Below are 16,336 nucleotides of genomic sequence, written 5' to 3' on the forward strand. Positions count from 1 at the left end.
CGCCGGCTCGTTGTAAAGCAGGGTGTACACATCCCCAGTTGTTTAGCGCACTGTGCATGCCCAGGGACTCAGCCAGCCGTTTTCACTGGTTCTGGAATTTCGCTGCTGGTTGTATTCTACGTCACTGATACGAACCCTTTCCTATTTAGCTGCCGGAATTGCCTTTCTTCCACCTTTCTCTGAACTGACAACGGATACATTAATTAGTCATCCGTTGTCTTCTTTTTCTATCGGATCCAACAAAAAAACGGATCCGTTAGAAATGGGAGAACAACCAATGGCTAATTAACAGATCCATTGTTAATAGACTAAAATGTAAAAAAAAAAATGGATCCAGCAGAGATCAGTTTTTGAAAACAGACTAAAAAGTTGTCTGCACAACTTTTTTGCCATCAGATTGCTGCTGGATCCAGTCTAATGCTTGACTACAAGACATGTGAGCATAGCCTTAGGAAAAAAAAATGTAAATTGACCCCAAAGGTGGACACAACCCCTTTAATTCTCATCATTAGGGAATTGCTATCAGGCTTCTCCTGAATAAAAAGAAGACACATCCACATTGCTACACTACACAATAACCTATTTCTCCTATGATTAACTCATAGGGTATCTTGTGGTTCCACGGTGACCTCTATGATTTCTGAGCAGGAATATTGCAGAGATTTTGTTGCTATTATATCTGACTTAATTACAGATGTGAACAAAGCCTTACTTGGTAAGAAACCCCGTCCTTCTAGGGAAAGTCTACCTCGTGTGTTTGGCAAGAAGTTTCACGTTCTTTAGAAATTGTGCTCACACAGTCGATGCGTTTTATCAGCCCTGGAAATGCTTCGAAGATGTTGGCTTTAGTATAAGCCTTCTGTTGTCGATTTTATTGAGAGTGAATTTGTTTTTGTCTGGAGCATATGTCTGCACTGGGATCTTCAGTATTACAACTTAAATATTGGAGTGTAAACCTGCTAATAAGTCATAACTGTATTTTACTTTTTGATTTTGGGGTTCACTTTATTATAACGCATTAAACTAGGATTATATAAAGCTGATGCCATAAGGGCAGACACCAACTTCTGTCCTCGAACACCTGCTGTACTGGGGATGACGTAGGTACAGTGAAAGTTTGATTTTTTCTTTGTTATACTAGTAAAAGGAAGAATCTGTGATGGTTTTTACCATGCACCGATCCACAAAGTCTGTGCTTACTTGGGACAACTTTCCACCAAGTTGTGGATGGGTCCCGAAATTGAATGTTAGCAGGCCCTTTCCCAAACCTTTGCATGGCCTTCTATGGCCATATCAGCATATACTTTAAGAAATTTTCATAGGGTAATGTATTGACAATACACCACACATTGGCTCAGTGGTTAGCATTCTAGCTTTGCAGCTCTAGGGTCCTAGACTTAAATCCCACCAAGGACATGATCTGCAAGGAATTTGTATGATTTCCCTGTCTGGGTTTCCTTCGGGTTCTCCGGTTTCCTCCCACACTGCAAAGACCTACAGAAATACACATACCATACATGTACCATAGGTTGGCAACCTAGAAGCTGGGGCTCCAGCCTGGAGCTAGTCAGGAGTTGATGGAAACCATTGGTGTAACTTGGAACTTGTGGGCCCCAATGCAAAATCTCTGACAAGTCTTCATTATTGTTGGTGTTTTCATATGAACCAAAGGGATCTTTTAAGCCCCCCTAAGTTCCAGGGCCAAGGTCTGGCTGTAATCCCTGAAAGCACTGTTGTTACGCCTCTGCTGGAAGCTATAGGTTTCCACCAACCAGAGTGTCACAGGTTGTATATTATAGACACTTTCTATATTTGCTTTACTGTACCCAGAGGTTTTTTATTTCAAAAACGTTAATTTGAGATTTCAGGTTTTCCTTTTTAAGTATAAGTGTTGCAAATGTGTATATAGTATATATTGACCTTCCCCATTGACGATTGGCCAAACTAGATAGCAGTCAAGTATTCATCAGACGGGTTTCTCTTTTCCCTACTCACCTCAAAACACATGAGACGAGAGTTGGTCAAACCTGGTGATTTTGAAGGAACTGTCTGACCAGATATCTGATTTATATGTGAGCCCCCGACAGATGATGTGAGAGAGAGAATAGGATTGTGCAGTTCGAATTTCATTGGCCAGTATGTCCTTATTGTGTATGGGGGAGTCGGGAGAGAGGGCTGTCTGCCGAGAGTGCTCAGTCAACAATTGTGTATGGTCAACTTTACTGGGAGCAAATAACCTTGCAAATGTATTTTTACCACTGATTGATTGCAGCCTGCATTCTAGATCTGCATAATTCTTCAGGTTTCTGTAGTACTGAACTCGCCCAAATTTCCTTGCTGGCTCGGTTCTTGCCCAAACATTTTCTTATGAGAATCTAATGTACAATTGTCTTAACTTGATTTCACCGGATGAAGGATTGGTGACATTATGCTGGAAGGTAGGTATTTGACGGCTGGGATCCTCACTGATTGGCAGATTGAGGAATTTTCATCTCAGGGCTGATGAACACCCAACAGGTTTATTCATTCTCTGTAGGGCCGTCGGAAAAAGCCGAGCAGAGCTGTCTGCAGCCCCATAGGGAAAGAGTGGAGCAGAAGTTGAGAAAACTCACCACACTCCTTTCTAACGAGCATAAAGTACCTCTTAGTGCTGATCGGTGTCAACGGCCAGACCTCTGTTTATCCACAAGTCAGCATCCATCCTGTGGATAGGTGATATCTTATTTTTACCAGACAACCTCCTTAAATCAAGATAGCTATTTCAGGTAACAACCAGCAAAACTGTGCGCAACTCTGGCCTTATGCCCAGCTATATCTCAGTATACAAAGTTAGCAATGAAATAATATATATCCAGATTATAAATCGCATGTAGAATGCTGTAAGGTGGAAGGAAGAACTTTTTCTACTTCTCAGCATTCCCTCTCAGATCAGGGTTTAGCACACAATTTACTATTCTTCTAGTTTCTTGTACGACATGCTTTCTGTACCTTGAATTTTGAAGCTTCCTTCAGTGTTTTAATGTTGCTGGATTGTGAGGAACATAACTCATGCCTGCTTTGACAATAAATGGCCAGCAGTGTAGTATTAGAGCTTCCTGTAACCAGCGCTGTACATGAAGCTACATGGGTAGATTGGTGGTCACCATCACAGGAAACCAATGCTTGGCTAGGTAATGTGAATTGCCACAACTTGTGCAGTCACTGTAATCTTCACTCTGCTGGAACTTTTTTGATATTAACATTATATTCAAAGAGGTTTCATTCCATGTCCTGTGTAATATTAGGCATTCGTCTTTCAAACTTTGGTTGGTACAGACCCGGGATAAGAGGCATGCAGCTGAAATAAAATCGTAGTAGAGCAAACTGTCATAACAAAAGAAAATACTGATTTTACTTTTCTATACATTGATTCCACTTTTTGTAGTCTAAATGTTTTTGATCTGTATCTCCATGCATTTTGGAGAACATGACTACCAGGGATCACTCGGTTCTCGACAATTGGCATATCTAAACAGTTTGGCAATCGCCTGACGAACAGACAAAATCCCGCTTGTGTGGTGAAATAATTTCTAGCAGGCAAAAGGAAACCGCTTGGCACTTCAGTCTTCTTCCCATAAATTCACAATGATGTTCACAAGTGTAGTCCAAACACACCGCTAGCTGCCGTGATAATCAGTGTGGCTCTGACATTATACAAAAAGTCACTGAAAGTCCCAAGTAGTAGAAGTGAAGATGATGGCACTCACCGCATCATGGAAAAATCATCTTTACTGTTTCATAGCAAGCAATAAAAATCAAGTGAGTAGAGTACAGGCAAACGGCATACTACGGCAGTTTTGTGTCTGCTGACTTTTCTACAGGCCTGTTCTACAGTTTAAAGGGCCACTGTCACCCAGCACCCAGTAATGCTGCAGTCTAACAAGGTGGCTCTTTTAGTTTTTGATTCAGTTATTCCCTCAATAAAGCGTTTTAAAATTTGCCCTAAATACCTGTCCTTAGACCTGGAGGCGGTCCGAAGCTTCCTCGGTGAATCTCCCAACGGCTGTCACTCTTCTCTTCTGGGGATGTGGTCGCCGCCCCCTTCGCGCTGTTCTTAAATCCGGCGCCTGCGCTGTGCGTGCCTGCCTGGTGCAGGCACAGTCTTCATTGTCCTTCATAGGTCAGATCCAGGGTGCCTGACTGCGCCTGTGTGGGCAGTGCGGCCACCCTGTTGCTGAATCCCCGCCCCGCACTGTGTTATTCATTATGCACAGTGCGGGGCTGGGGTTCCTGGGCATGCGCACTGCGCTGTTCAGACTCTCCCCCGCCTTCCAGCGTTGCCGGAATATACAGGTTTCCTTGCCAGCGTTTGGAATGAAGCAGCCGCAAATAACAACGCTGGGAGCTGGGGGAGCGTCTGAACAGCGCAGTGCGCATGCCCAGGAACCCCAGCCCCGCACTGTGCATAATGAATAACACAGTGCGGGGCGGGGATTCAGCAACAGGGTGGCTGCACTGCCCGCACAGGCGCAGTCAGGCACCCTGGATCTGAGCTATGAAGGACAATGAAGACTGTGCCTGCACCAGGCAGGCACGCACAGCGCAGGCGCCGGATTTAAGAACAGCGCGAAGGGGGCGGCGACCACATCCCCAGAAGAGAAGAGTGACAGCCGTTGGGAGATTCACCGAGGAAGCTTCGGACCGCCTCCAGGTCTAAGGACAGGTATTTAGGGCAAATTTTAAAACGCTTTATTGAGGGAATAACTGAATCAAAAACTAAAAGAGCCACCTTGTTAGACTGCAGCATTACTGCTGCACAAGGTGGCTCTTTTAGTTTATAACGGCTGGAGGGGGGTGACAGTGGCCCTTTAAGAAAGTTACATCGGCCACATCGTGAAATAGTGAATATAGAGTAGTTTTTACTCCTCTATTTCTCCTCATCGTTGCAGAGATATGTACTTGTAAAGTTCAGGTTAAAATTTATGTTATAGTTCAACTGACCGTTACCAGAGATTTGTGTCTCAGGGCGTACAGTTCTTCCCCTGCATGAGATTGACCAATCATAAGCAAGCAGATACACACAGAGGAAACAACAGCTTAGAACAGGTTTTCTTCATTGTAAGACATGAAATGAAAAATCTACTCCATAAAAAAAAAAAATAGGCCCCGGTCACCTTTAGTATTACATTAATGTACAGGGGCAGTGGCCAGTATACAAACATATATATACATGATGCATCAGTACACTGCGATTAATGAATACATGAAATTCAATATTGCTGTAAATGTTAAATACGCAAGGTGCTTAATTAGTATTTTTTGATCGAAGAGCACAAAAGTCATCAAAACATCTCAAGGTGTACCTAAATATGGGTGGTCCCTATCACTAACGTCCTACATCTCCATATGCCAAGCTAGGCCTTATCTGAATTGGGAATTTCGAGCTCTATTTTTTTTTAAGGTACATATAGGGTTTGGCCCAGTCTGGGGCTCAGCTCCCTTGTCCACCCATCTTTCCTACACAAGGTTTTAATTGTAAGCTTCTGCTAGTTTCCAGATGATAGTGATAGGAACCATCCATGATAATGATAGGGACCATCCATATTTAGGTACGTCTTTATATGATTGGATGGCTTTTGTGCTCTTTGATCAAAAAACACTAAGTGTCTTACATTTCTAGCATTTACAGCAACATTGGGAGTTCATCTATTCATTAATCGCAGTGTTCTGACACATCATGTATATATAAATGTACTCCCTCACCTCAATGCAGAGCGATTACAAGTGAGGGGAGTACAGCAGAGAGACGTGTGCAGTCCATGTCGGTGAGGGCATACAAAAGAGCTGACAGCACTGTGAGAGGAGGACTGCAACGAAGAGGTGTTTGTAATGAGACAAGACTCAGCTCTGCTGTACTGCCCTTCCTCCCACACTGACTGCCATGTGATGAAAGCTGAAGAACTCATTTCTGCTGTAATTCCAGCAGTGTAATCACGCACAGCTATGCAGTGAGATCAGTAAGCAGATCAGACTGTCACACAGAAGAAAGCCTGTTCACAATTATTTTGTGTGTTGGGAAGATTTCTCCTTCATATTGCTTTATGCATATGATTGCGGAACATCATACAGGGGAAGAAGTACAGGCACCCTGAAAAAATCTCTGGTAAAAACCCAGTTGGGTTTATTATTAATTATAGCCTAAACTTTCCAAGCTAATATTGCTGCAACAGGGTGGAGAAATAAAAAAAACCTACATTTTATTCCTCTTTTCAGCCATTATTCCATGATTTGGGTAGATTAATATGCTTAGAGTGATGAAAGATCCTATTTAAAGTTAATCTGTGATCAGATTTTTAACCTGGGAATAACATGATGTAGATGCAGATAGTCTGATTCCAGCAATGTGACATTATGGGGCTGGTTGCTGTAGGTTTGATAAAATCTAAGATTTAGCAGCAGTAGATTATTGTTAAAGGACTAGTAAATCTACTGGCATGTAGTCCTCTATAGTTATGATCTCTGTATAACCACGCCCCCTCCGCTGATTGACTACTTTCTGGCTATGCACAGTGTACACAGAAAGCTGCCAGTGAGTGGTGTGTGCGGGGTTATGCATAGCTCCGCTTTCCCGAGAACTGCTAGATCTGCAGCAGATGAAACAATGATTTTATTAAAACTGCAGCAAGCAGTCCAGTAAGTGGTATATTGCTGGAATCAGGTTATCTGCCCCTACATCATATTGCTCTCACATGGGGTGCCAAAAACTCCGGGATAGATTCCTTTAAAAGGTGTCTAATACTTTGTATTTTGAAATCTTGTGATAGACATAAACGTAATACCTTATTGAGTAGAAGTCTTAGACCTGTTGACTCAGGTGTGCTCACTTTTAGATACCATGTCAGAATAGTTGTTTAAAGGGAACCTGTCAAGTAACATTAACCTGCAGATATGGGGTTATAATCCTGAGCCTGCTGTCAGTCAGTGCCAGCGGTGCGATTGCAGACACCGCACTCTGTATATTGAGCAGTGGCTAAAACTGTGCCACCCCCACCCCCTGTGACTGAAAGAGAGAGGCTGGGTGAATAATATTAATGTCTTCCCGGCAGTGGGGCTCTCAGTGTGGAAGCCGCACGGTATCAGAACACTGTTAACCCAAGCTATATTTTACATGACAGGTTCCCTTTAATACTAGCTATTCAATTGACATCTTCCTTAAAGGGGAGGTTCCATAAAATAAAAAAATAATCAATTGAAAAAATGTACAGTATTAATGTTTTAATTAAAATATATATATATATATATATATATATATATATATATATATATATATATATAATTTGGTTTTAAGGAAGTAAAATATGAAAAAAATTAAAAAGTTTTGGTATTTCCAATTTTAAAAACTAGGGGAATCATCTGTTGAACATTGCCATGAAAACCTAGTGTACAATTAGCTCACATTACAACTGCAGTAAATGTGGGCTAGATCTGCTCATGTGTGTGACATCCCTTTTGGGTGTTTGCTAAAGGATAAGAAAGGATGACGTTTAGGATCACAGTGAGGAGCCATTTTGTTGGCGACTGCAAACTGATACTGATATGTAGACAGTGTCACTGAGGACGGCCGACAACACTGATTGTTAGTTAGTGCTGCTCACTGTATCATAATCTGGGGTTAGATACGTGAAATGTATCACGTGCGTGATTAGATATTCTTAGGGTACTGTCACACCGTGCAATTTTCGTCGCTACGACGGCACGATCCGTGACGTCGCAGCGTCGTATGAGTATCGCTCCAGCGTCGTAGACTGCGGTCACACTTTGCAATCACGGCGCTGGAGCGATGCCGAGGTTCGCTGGTAACCAGGGTAAACATCGGGTTACTAAGCGCAGGGCCGCGCTTAGTAACCCGATGTTTACCGTGGTTACCAGCGTAAAAGTAAAAAAAAACAAACCGTACATACTCACCATCTGATGTCCGTCAGGTCCCTTGCAGTCTGCTTCCCGCTCTGACTGAGTGCAGCCGTACAGTGAGAGCAGAGCGCAGCGGTGACGTCACCGCTGTGATCTGCTCTCACTTTCCGGCCCGGCGCTCACAGTCAGAGCGGGAAGCAGACTGCAAGGGACCTGACAGACATCAGATGGTGAGTATGTACTGTTTGTTTTTTTTTACTTTTACGCTGGTAACCACGGTAAACATCGGGTTACTAAGTGCGGCCCTGCGCTTAGTAACCCGATGTTTACCCTGGTTACCAGCGAACGCATCGCTGGATCGCTGTCACACACAACGATCCAGCGATGACAGCGGGAGATCCAGCGACGAAAGAAAGTTTCAAACGATCTGCTACGACGTACGATTCTCAGCAGGGACCCTGATCGCTGCTGCGTGTCAGACACTGCGATATCGTAACGATATCGCTAGAACGTCACGAATCGTACCGTCATAGCGATCGTAATTGCACTGTGTGACAGTACCCTTAGAGTAACACATGCTGGGATTAGATACAGGGCTAAGTGTCGTTATCACATGATGAGATTAGATATTGAGCTCAGCGGAGTGTATCACACAGGATGGGATTAGGTAAACTGTATCTAATCTGAGTAATATGTGACCCTGCTCCATCCACTTCTAGGGGAGCAGTAATTAGTGGATATAGCAAGGTCACACATTACACCACTAATCCCTTAGAAATGTGTGACCCCTCTCCGTCCTCTCCACTAATCCCATAAAGGTGGACAGAGCAGGGTCACACATTAATCCCCCCACTTCCCCTAAAGATAATATTCAACAGGGTCACTGAAGAGCATATCTCATAACTTTAACTTTGCAGCTCTTAGGGTACCGTTACACAAAACGATTTACCAACGATCACGACCAGCGATACGACCTGGCCGTGATCGTTGGTAAGTCGTTGTGTGGTCGCTGGAGAGCTGTCACACAGACAGCTCTCCAGCGACCAACGATGCCGAAGTCCCCGGGTAACCAGGGTAAACATCGGGTTACTAAGCGCAGGGTCGCACTTAGTAACCCGATGTTTACCCTGGTTACCATCGTAAATGTAAAAAAACCCAAACAGTACATACTCACATTCCGGTGTCCGTCAGGTCCCTAGCCGTCTGCTTCCCGCACTGACTAAGTGCCGGCCGTAAAGTGAAAGCAGAGCACAGCGGTGACGTCACCGCTGTGCTCTGCTTTTACTTTCCGGCCGGCAGTCAGTCAGTGCAGGAAGCAGACGGCTAGGGACCTGACGGACACCGGAATGTGAGTATGTACGGTTTGTTTTGTTTTACATTTACGATGGTAACCAGGGTAAACATCGGGTTACTAAGCGTGGCCCTGCGCTTAGTAACCCAATGTTTACCCTGGTTACAAGCGAACGCATCGCTGGATCGGTGTCACACACACCGATCCAGCGATGACAGCGGGAGATCCAGCGACGAAATAAAGTTCCAAACGATCTGCTACGACGTACGATTCGCAGCGGGGTCCCTGATCGCTGCTGCGTGTCAGACACAGCGATATCGTATGGATATCGCTGGAACGTCACGGATCGTACCGTCGTAGCGACCAAAGTGCCACTGTGAGACGGTACCATTACAAAGTAATTTTCATCTTGTTGAACCCCCTAGATTCCCCATGTAGTCCAATGGCCCCATATAGATAAATAGAATACATAGATATCCTGCAGATATATAATTTCACGAGCCCCACACATATTTTAAACTTGCATCCTTTATTCCTTGTTTACCCTAATAAATAAATAAACGAATAAAATGGTGTGGCTTCCCCCCCTATATTTTTTTATAACCATCCAAGGTAAAGCAGACAGCTGAGAGCTGATATTATCAGGCTGAGATGGTCCTTGGTTATTAGGCCCTTCCCAGCCTAAAAAATAGAAGCCCACAGCCACATCACATTAGATGCGCCAATTCTGGTACTTTGCCTAGCTCTTCCCTATTGCCTTGGTGCGGGGTGCTATTGGAATCAGAGTAATGGTAGTTGAGGTTGATGTCAGCTGTGAATTGTCAAAAATCACATCTGCCGTCAAGCACTGGTGCTAGTAGTGGAGAAGGGTTTATCAGACACCCCCATTATTAACCCAGTAATGGAAAAAAAAAACACAGGCAGAAAAATACATTTTATTTGAAAAAACACCCCCAACACTTTCCCTGTTTCACCAATTTAAAAAAAAAAAACAAAAAAACATGCAGGTCTGACAGTCCTGCGAATCCACCATAGTCCACAAATGGAAACCTGAAAAGCATAAAAAGTGAGAAATAAAGATGATATACTGTCCCTCATTCACCAATTTTTCTTAGAAAATGAAAATTTCCCACACAGTTCCGACGTAGTCCATGGTGTTCCCATGACGATCCCCGAATCTGACGTACAAAGGCTATGGATCTACTCCGGGACCCACTGTACTCCTTGAGACCTGGTGGCTGTAATAACCGGTGATGTCAGTAACTACACCGCTCATCACTTCTCAGAGTGGCCAAGTCACGCCAACCCCTGTATAATGGCCTCATATACAGTAGCATGTAAAAGTTTGGGCACCCTTTGTCAAAATTACTGTTATTGTGAACAGTTAAGCAAGTTGAAGATGAAATGATCTCTAAAAGGCCTAAAGTTAAAGATGACACATTTCCTTTGCATTTTTGGCAAAATATATATATATTTTCATCTTTTATATTTTAAAAATTACAAAATGGAAAATGGGCCGAGGCAAAAGTTTGGGCTCCCTGTATGGTTAGTACCTACTACCACCCCCTTTTGAAAGTATCACAGCTTGTGAACGCCTTTTGTAGCCAGCCACGAATCATTCAATTCTTGTTTGAGGGATTTTCATCCATTTGTCTTTGGAAAATTCTTCCAGTTCTGTGAGGTTCCTGGGTTGTCTTGCATGCACTGCTATTTTGAGGTCTAGCCACAGATATTCAATGATGTTCATTCAGTTCATGTGACTATGAAGGCTATTGTAAAATTTTCCGCTTGCGTCTTTTGAGGTAGTCTAGTCTATTGTGGATTTTGACGTGTGTTAGGATCATTGTCCTTTCTTTGAATCCATTCTTCTTCTCTACACATACCTTTGATCATTGTGGCCAAAGAGTTCTATTTTAACCTAATCAGTCCATAGGACTTGTTTCCAAAATGCATGAAGCTTGTTTAGATGTTATTTTGCATACTTCTGACCCTGAAGTTTATGGTGAGGATGCAGGAGAGAGGTTTTCTTCTTCTGTTTTTGCAGGTGTCTTTGAACAGTAGAACAATGTACCATGACTCCAAAGTCTGCTAAATCTTCCTGAAGGTCTTTTGCAGTCAAGTGGGGGGTTTTGATTTACCTCTCTAGCAATCCTACGAGCAACTTCACTGAAATTTAGCTTGGTCTTCCAGAACTTATCTTTACCTCTACTATTCCTGTTAACTGACATTACTTAATTACATTTCGAACTGAGGAAAAGGCAAGCTGAATATGCTTTGCTATTTTCTCAAAGCCTCCTCCTGCTTTGTGAGCCTCCACCATTTTTATTTTCAGAGTGCTAAGCAGCTGCTTAGAAGAACCCATGGCTGCTGTTTTTTGGCACAAGGTTAGAGGAGGCTGGGTTTTTATAAAGCTGGGAAATTTGCATCACCTGGTCTTCCCTAAGGATGATAGTGAACAAGCCATAACCCTAACAGGATAATTAAGGTCTGAGACCTTGACCAAAGTTATCTGAGCACACAAATCTCCAAGGGTGCCCAAACTTTGCATCAGCCCATTTAGTTTTTTTTGTAATGTTTAAAATATAAAAAATGTCAATATAATTTGTTTTGCCTAAAATACAAAGGAAATGTGTCATATTTAACTTTAGTTCTTTTAGAGATAATTTAATGTTCAAATTGCTTAACTGTTCAAAATAACAGTCATTTTGACCAGGGGTGCCCAGACTTTTACATGCGCTGCATGGCGTCCTATTCTTTGTGTTCAGAACACAACATTGTGATGATTTCCCTTCTGTTCACTGAATGTGTCGGCAGTGAGCAATTATCGCAGCCTGTACTGTAATACTGATGACAGGCTGCGATCACTGCTCCCCTGCACCGATACTCACCTCACCCAGGGAAAGAGCAGCCCGCAGCATACACTGCGAGTTACGCAAAGATGGTGCCGATCTCCTCACACAGCTGTAACCTGGACAGCCCAAGGCACAGCTAGAGGCAGGAGGAGCAGCCTCAATACAAGAGATGCGGTCGGACGGCAACCACAGTCTCCTATGCCCAGGGGCTGTCGACTTTGAGGTGTGTAAGTGTCATGCTCAGACACTTGCACACCAGCAAATGGCAGCATCCAGTGGCTGAAGTAAAAATTAATACATATAAAACTACTAGATGGAAGCTTGATGCTATCGCATCGGGAGGCAGTAATGTCACGATGAGGACAGGGTTTGCAGTATTGAGAATCTCTCCCCCATGTGCTCACCCGCCTATCCACTCTCTTTCCCCATGTGCTGACTTCTCCCGTCTGTGCTCTCTTCTTTGACCTGTCTACCCCATGTGCTATCCCCCTGTCTCTCCTTCCTGTGCTGTGTTCTCCCCTCAAAGACAATACTGACATCACAGCAGGAGATCGCAGAGGATACATTTTGTGAGGTAAAATATTTTTTTAAAACAGTCAGTGAAATATTTTACCTCATAAAATGAATCCACTGTGATCCCCTGCAGTAATGTCAGTATTGTCTTTTGCTTCCTCCCCTGCCCAGGAGATGTGGTATGCTCCGTACACGGTCAGACACAGTCAATTTTTAAAATGAATTTTCTTTCATGGGAAAACCCCTTTAATGTGACCGGCTTCCTCTGCCTGAGGACACGTCGCGCATCTGCCGCCGGGATCAGCTGAATGATTCACTGCACCTGCGCGTAATTTGCGCAGGCGCAGTAAATCAGACCGCCGCCATCTTTGTGCAGACCGATAGCGGCGGTCACATTAAAACTGCGCTTGCGCCCCTCCTGTACAAAGATGGCGGCAGTCAGTTAATCATTTGGCTGATCTCGGCAGTGTGTTTGCGATGGTGTTCTGCGGGTGGTACCGCTCAAGAGGCTGCATGAGTGTGTGAGTGTCTGTGTGGTGCGACGGTGTTCCGCTGGTGGTACGTGCAATAGGTTGGTACCAGCAGCAGTTTCCATATTGAGACACCCATCACTTGGGTGTCCCAATATGGCGGTCAGTGAAGGTCCTCCGCTTGAAATTCTGGGATACGGTGACATCTGGACAGAACAGGAAAAGAAAACATTACAAGGCAATTATATAAATAGATTTAAGTATTACATTTAATTTTGTATTAAAAATAATTCATTATATAATCAGTAATTATTAATACAAAAATAAAAATTGCGGCACCTTCCCTTTAACTTTACACTGGAGTCAAGATCTTTCAAGAAGGGTGATACTTTAAAAAAAAAAAAAAAGTATTGACATCAGTGTTCATAAAAATCTGTAGTAAACTAACAGGACTAGTTTTTCTGTCTGTGGAGTCATACATGGTGCAATATCATATTGCATTTCAGGAGCACATTAGGCTTCAGTTACTGCTGACAGATTGTGATAGTGAGATATAATAGACACCAGAGAGACAATAGTCCCATTATAATGTGCCCACAATGTTTACTGGAATTTCAGATAATGGGGCAGGTAGCGATTCAGCGTCTGGCCTGGTAGTTGTGCCATCAGTCTAGGCTTGGCATTAATAGCTCACTCGCCATACTTGTAACCTTATGAAAGAGCATAGTAGTAGCTGCAGTTAAGAGCTGTGATTCAGCGGCTGACTTACAGCACAGGTACATATAGCAGGACTGTGGGTGGGATAGGATTGCTGATGTCCCTGTCACTTTGTATGAATAATTACATTGCTGCTAAATACAAAAGTGACTTAAAGAAGCCCCAAAACCGGTCTAAATAGGTGTGTGGTGTAATAAAATACTTATTGATCGCCGTCTTTCCTGGTTTTCAGCACCACTCCGGTCCTCTTCTAACTTATATGACAATTTCCTGCTCACCGAATCACACTGGGGTTTATGTATGAACTGGAAGTCACATTGCAATGTAAGTCTATGGAGCGTCGTTTTGTGTCTCATAGTCTTAAGGTACCTTCACACGAAACGACTTTACAACGAGAACGACAACGATCCGTGACGTTGCAGCGTCCTGGATAGCGATATCGTTGTGTTTGACACGCAGCAGCGATCTGGATCCTGCTGTGATATCGCTGGTCGTTGATTAAAGTTCAGAACTTTCTTTGGTCATCAGATCGGCGTGTATCGTCGTTGTCATGCAGCGCTCGCCCCCGGCTTCTGCAGCTCGCTGGGTGCGCGCGCGCGGCGCATTCAGCTCTGCGCGTGCGCACATCTGATTCCTCTGTTGGCACTCCTTCCTGTCCTCTCCGTCATCCTGGAGGACTGTAACCCGGAAGTAGCTCTCACGCTGGTATATAAGCTGCTTCCTGCTGCTCCTCTGTGCCTGATGATCATTTGTGTTTACAAGTGCTTCTGGTCACCTGTGGTCTCTGTGCATTCCTAGCTTTCTGACCTTGGGACTCCTCCTTCCTCTGCAGTACCTGCCTGATTTTCCTGTGTTCCTGCTTTGTTCCTTCAGTTCCTGTTTCTCTGCGGTACCTGCCTGGCTCCTTTACCATTTCCTTGCTCCCGTCAGCCTCTGTGTCTCCATATTGTCTCGTCAGCTTCCGTGTCTCTGTAGTATTCCCATCTTCTCCCTCGTCTCAGTAGTTCCTTGCCATTCCCTCTGTTTCCTCCGCTGTTTCCTTCGGTCCCTGTGTTCCTGCAGTGTACCCTTCTTATCTCAGTCGACCCTCCAGCTTCCGTGGCGATAGTCCCTCACGGGCCTGCCCCTAACGCTCCCTGTATAGGGGGCGGTCCACCTGGTCAGCTCGTCCGAGAGGGGTTCGTCGTCACGGTCCAGTGGGTCCACTCTCCGTTGTCCCTGTTTGAATCCACTCTCTCAAATGGGACTGCACTCGGATGACATCTGAGTGCAGCCTGATTCTTACAGCATCACAGTATCATCAGGCCATGGACCCCGCTGGAGCTTCCGCTACTCAAAAAGACTTACTCTTTTTGCGTGAAAACCAGACTAGGATCATGTCGTTTTTAAAAAATATGGAGTCTCGCCTAGCGGCTTTACAGCCTTCTGATCCTGGTATTGCTCCGCAGTTGGTTGCCCTTCAGCTGGAGCTAGGTCTACAATGGGACACTCAGTCCCATATTTCAAATTTTTTGGCCTCTATTAATGATCGGCTTCTCGCCCTCCAGAATGCTAGCCCCCCCCCGCCAAAAAATGAAATAAAGGGGGGGTCTCATGGCATTACAGATCTTAGGAATATTGTTGTTATCAGATATGCACATTGGTCTTTAATTTAGGGTTCAATCTCAGGTCAGTTTAAATGTCCATGGTGAGCTATTTTTAGAAGCTCTGGTTTTAACTGGTGTTTTTGGCGCCCATTTCAAAGGATTTTTATTGGTGGTTATGGTTGTTGGGCAGATTTATTCTGCTATATATTTGCCAGCTTTTACCAGGGAACATCATTCCGCTGGAGAAGTGAAGAAAAGAAGAGACCCCTTTCCAGGATGGAAGAATTGCTGCAGCAGCTGATCTCCAGAGCCGGCGCTGAGGGCGGGGTTGACTGGCTAAGGAGCTGCCTCGCTATAGAACCTTATGCGGTAGCATCCGAAGCCGTCTCCCCCCCTCCCTTACCGGCATCCCAGGCTGAGTCCCCGTGTCAAGACGCTGCAGAGCCACCATTGGTCATCAGAGCTCCAGGCTCTCCGGCCCTGCCGTTACCTCAGGATGGACCGGGCCCGTCGCAGAGGACCAGACGCCGCTCTCAAGCGCCATCCAGGAAGCCTCGCGGTGCTGCATCCAGGAGATCTCGCAGCCCAGCGCGAGAGCTCACACAGCGTCCTCAGCCGTCGCCAGCCGCGTCATCAGTGAGCGCTGGCAGATCAGGGGTAAGATGCAGCCGTACAAGCGCTGCGGGAACCCCTCTGTCAGGCGCCCTGTCGGCGATGGCTGCGGCCTCCTCCAGCATCCCAGCTCCCGCACCGGATCGCGTGCTCCCGCAGCGTGAGGACTCCATCGGGTCAGGATCAGCTGGCTCGCACCGGCGCTCGCCCAACATGGAGGGCTGGAGTGCTGGCAACTCTTCTGGACGCAGCAGCGACGCCATCAGTAGGGGTGAGAACATTCATGTGCCCCTGTCTGTCTCGCACTCTGATTTTAAAAACATGATCAAGGATGTGGTTTCAGAGACACTGGGGGAGGTTTTTAAATCTCCTTCTCCCACAGTTGTCAGTTTTGACAACAGTCCT

At 44.8% G+C, this 16,336-nt stretch overlaps 1 protein-coding gene across 8 annotated transcripts in view; it reads left to right on the plus strand.

Annotated features, from left to right (window-relative positions):
- Positions 1 to 16,336, plus strand: part of CABIN1 (calcineurin binding protein 1) — a 242,231-nt gene that overhangs the window by 173,736 nt on the left and 52,159 nt on the right. The gene's annotated exons all lie outside the window — the stretch shown is intronic.

This window comes from Ranitomeya variabilis, chromosome 1, assembly GCF_051348905.1.
Source record: "Ranitomeya variabilis isolate aRanVar5 chromosome 1, aRanVar5.hap1, whole genome shotgun sequence".
Classification (NCBI taxonomy): domain Eukaryota; kingdom Metazoa; phylum Chordata; class Amphibia; order Anura; family Dendrobatidae; genus Ranitomeya; species Ranitomeya variabilis.